The following is a 4,682-nucleotide window of genomic DNA, read 5'->3' on the forward strand; positions in this document are numbered from 1 at the left end:
CAGACCAGGGAGGCAGTCCAGGATGGCAATGAAGCAAGCCTTTAGGAGGCAGAGCTAGGGCAGGTCCTTAGGTCACTGGGAGTGTGACCTTGGAAGGCAGTTCTTGTGTGACCCTTTGAGTTCTCGCAGAGGGTTGTTGGAAAGGCTGCCTCCGGGCCCCCCACTCTGCCTCTGCTCCCTGGCTCACCAGGAGGTCCCATCTCCACACGTGCTCTACCGTGGGTTTTTTCTGCCAAAGCATGCGTCATTCTGTTCGGACTTTTATCCTCTGAAACGATGAGCTAAACGTACCTCTTCTTTCTACACCAGTGGTTTGTCTCGGGGATTTCATTGTAGTGGAGAAACACTGACTAATCCATTCACCCTCATGCTGCCCCAGGGGTCAGGTCCACAGCCCACACCTGGGCACCCACTCAGGTGTCATCTGTCCTACGAGGATGACATAATGCCCGCTGTCATGGGGCATGTGAGAAGTTCCGGAATTCTATCCCCTAATTAATACTTGTTTCTGCTTGCTAGTTTTCCTGCTGGATGCTGTGGAATATCCTGCAGCACCGAAGTAAAGAAAAGGCAGAGTCTGTTGGGCTGTGTTCTCAGAGGCAGGAAACTTGATTTCCATAAAAGAACCTACACCTTCCCACAGACGCCCTCCATGTCCTGCCTTCAAAGCCTTGTCAAGATCTCACTGACCAGAAAGCCTGCTGCTTATCCCTGAATGGCGCCTTGAAGGGTGTAGGCTAATGCAGGCACTGTCCCTCTTCCTGAAGTTCTGCTTTGTAAGATTTCAGTGCTCACGTAGGAAATCCATGGCACCTGGTGACACTATCCCGCCCTGTCTGAAGATAGTTCCTCCCATCAGCTGCCTCCGATACTGCTAACAATACTGCGTTTGCATCTTAGACTATATGGTACCCAAGGGGTTACACAAATTCTTTTTTTTTTTCTGTGTCAGATACAAAATCTACATCTTTTTTTTTTTTGCTGTTTTTCTTTTCTTTTTTTTATTTTTTTTTAACTTTTATTTAATGAATATAAATTTCCAAAGTACGACTTATGGATTACAATGGCTTCCCCCCAATACCGTCCTTCCCACCCACAACCCTCCCCTTTCCCACTCCCTCTCCCCTTCCATTCACATCAAGATTCATTTTGGATTATCTTAATATACAGAAGATCAGCTTAGTATACATTAAGTAAGGATTACAACAGTTTGCTCCCACACAGAAACATAAAGTGAAAAATAATAGATGATTTTTTTTAAAATGATGATGAAATCAGAGCAGACCTATTGTCATGTTTAATCCCAGTGAGAGTCAAGTTGGGAATTGACAATTTCTTCTTCTTCTTCTTTTTTTTTTTTTTTTTTTTTTACAGAGGATCAGTTTAGTATGCATTAAGTAAGGATTTCAACAGTTTGCACCCCCATAGAAACACAAAGTGAAATATATTGTTTGAGTACTCGTTATAGCATTAAATCTCAATGTACAGCACATTAAGGATAGAGATCCTACATGAGGAGTAAGTGCACAGTGACTCCTGTTGTTGACTTTACCAATTGACACTCCTGTCTATGGCATCAGTAATCTCCCTATGCTCCAGTCATGAGTTTCCAAGGCTATGGAAGCCCTCTGAGTTCTCCGACTCTTATCTTGTTTAGACAAGGTCATAGTCAAAGTGGAGGTTCTCTCCTCCCTTCAGAGAAAGGTACCTCCTTCTTTGATGACCTGTTCTTTCCACTGGGATCTCACTTGCAGAGATCTTTTGCCAGAGTGTCTTGGCTTTCCATGCCTGAAATACTCTCATGAGCTTTTCAGCCAGCTCCGAATGCCTTTAGGGCTGATTCTGAGGCCAGAGTGCTATTTAGGACATCTGCCATTCTATGAGTCTGCTGAGTATCTCACTTCCCATGTTGGATCACTCTCCCCTTTATTTACTCCATCGGTTAGCGTTAGCAGGTACTAGAACTGTCTATGTGCTCCCTTTGACTCCTAGTCCCTCCACCATGACCAACTGTGAACTGAAATTGATCACCCGGAACAGTGAGATGGCATTGGTACATGCCACCTCAATGGGATTGAATTGGAATCCCCTGGTATGCTTCCAACTCCACCACTTGGGGCAAGTCAGCCTGAGCATCTCCCAAATTATACATCTCTTCCCTCTCCCATTCCCACTCCCATGTTCAACAAGGATCACATTTCAGTTAATTTTCAACACTTAAGAATAACTGTGTGATAATTACAGAATTAAACCAGTCATATTAAGTAGAACAGATAAAAAAAACTACTAAGAGGGATAATGTATTAAGTTGTTCATTAACAGTCAGGGCTATGCTGATCAAGCCACCGTTTCCCATAGTGTCCACCTCACTCCAACAGGTTTCCCTCTTGGTGTTCAGTCAGTCGTCACCGATCAGGGAGAACATATGGTATTTGTCCCTTTGGGACTGGCTTATTTTACTCAGCATGATGTGTTCCAGATTCCTCCATTTTGTTGCAAATGACTGGATTTCGTTGTTTCTTACTGCGGTATAGTATTCTAAAGAGTACATATCCCATAATTTCTTTATCCAGTCTCCCGTTGATGGGCATTTAGGTTGGTTCCAGGTCTTAGCTATTGTGAATTGAGCTGCAATAAACATTAGGGTGCAGACCTCTTTTTTGTTTGCCAATTTAAATTCCTTTGGGTAAATTCCAAGGAGTGGGATGGCTGGGTCGAACGGTAGGGTTATATTCAGGATTCTGAGGAATCTCCAGACTGACTTCCATAGTGGCTTGACCAGTTTGCATTCCCACCAACAGTGGGTTAGTGTCCCTTTTTCCCCACATCCTCGCCAGCATCTGTTGTTGTTAGATTTCTGCATGTGAGCCATTCTAACCGGGGTGAGGTGAAACCTCATTGGGGGTTACACAAATTCTAAAACAATTTTTCCACAAAGGACCTTCCATGTGAAAGACTTCATCCTTCAGCAATGCTCTCTCCCAGCCAACCTTGTGTGTCTTGCAGGGAACAGTAGCACTCTAAACTTGTGCCTGTTGAATAAAGTAAGCCATGCAACACTGTCGGCTTGCTAGTAATTCAGAAGAGACAGACTTGACTGCACAGGGCTATGTGGACACCCCAGAGCGAGATGGGGGTCTATAGACATGGTTAAAGTTAAACAAGTACATATATGTATGCATGTATGTATTGGTACTGCACCACAGTCACCCAAAACAGAAAGATAATGCACATTCTCTGTGAACGTTTTGTAGACCCCTCATACGTATGTCTATGAGGCTTGGGAAAGACATCATGAAAACAGAGGCAAATGGGCTGACAGCAGGCACTGAAAGCCCAGGAGGTAAAACAACAGATGTCGGTGACCAGGGGCTAGCAGAGGAAAAGATCTCAGTGACATGATTCTAGGTGTAGGCCTGGTGCATGGATTTTTATCCTCTCCATGGTACGGAAGGAGACAGAGACCTGTCCCAGGGTTGTGGGTACAGAATCTGTGTGATCCGGGATGGGCCAATGGACTCACAAGGCAAGTGAGGCTGGAGCTGAAGACACGGCTTAAATGAACTCTTAAGTACCGAGTCTGTCCCCCATGGAAGCCCTAGGCTTAGGAAGTCAAGCCAGAACAGGTTGCAATAGCTAATGCTATGTATCAAGTTAGATTTGTGGCCAACTGAGGACCTGTGTCTACAAAGGTGTACCTTTCTCCCTGAATGCCCCCTGCTGTGGGACAGTGCAATGTGCAAGTACATCCAGAATGTGTAGCCCTAGCATACTCGGATGAGAACCTGTGGGCGGGGAGAGTCAGCAGAGGGGAACCAATATTCACGTTCAATGTGAATCAATATTCACAGTGTTAAGCGTGTGTTTAAGGTCAGTTTTCTAGAGCTGACCTAATGAAAGACCACAAAAAAAGTGGCTTAGAAACAACAGAATAAATCTCTCACAGTTTTGGAGACTTGAAATCTGAAAGCAGGGGCTGGAAGGCTGGTTCCTCGTGAAGGCTCTGTGACAGAATCCGTGCCCTGCTCTCGCAGCCCCTGGTGAGGACTGGCAGTCTTGGTGCTCCCTGACTCATACCTACGTCGTCATTCCAGTCTTACCCTCCCTCTTCGCAGGGTGCCCTCCTGGTGCCTCAGTGTCATACGTGGAGGTCTCCTTATGATGACATCAGTCCTACTGCAGTGTGACCTCATCTGAACGAATTAGATATGAAATCACCTCGTTTCCAGATAAGGTCCGATTCGGGGGTGGTAGGGGCTAGGACTTCACAATGCCTTTCTAGGGAATGCAACTCAACCCATCTCACATGGCCATTGGTCTGCACAGGACCCACCAGGGAGCTGTGTCATGGTGGATGGTTAGGAAAACGCACATTTCTGTCCATGCAGCTTTAACACGAACCCAGAGATCTTCTAGCTTTCAACAAGCTACTGGCAAATCAATTCAGCATCCACTGTTTATACTTGACAACAATCTCCTCTGAGCTTCTGGGATGTCTGTAATCCTTGGTGCTCCTTGCCTCGTGTTGGTCTATCACAAGGAGAAGAGAAAATAGAGAGAAAGTGGAAAAATGAGTGGAACACAAAGAAAGATAGGCACTTCCAAAACACTTTCTCAATATCACACATGTTGTATCTGTTGGACTGAAGCTTCATATTCCACTTAGATTACACAATTTCAAA

The sequence above is a fragment of the Oryctolagus cuniculus genome, chromosome 9 (genome assembly GCF_051225735.1).
Source record: "Oryctolagus cuniculus isolate XC-2025 breed Fujian yellow rabbit chromosome 9, ASM5122573v1, whole genome shotgun sequence".
Lineage (NCBI taxonomy): Eukaryota > Metazoa > Chordata > Mammalia > Lagomorpha > Leporidae > Oryctolagus > Oryctolagus cuniculus.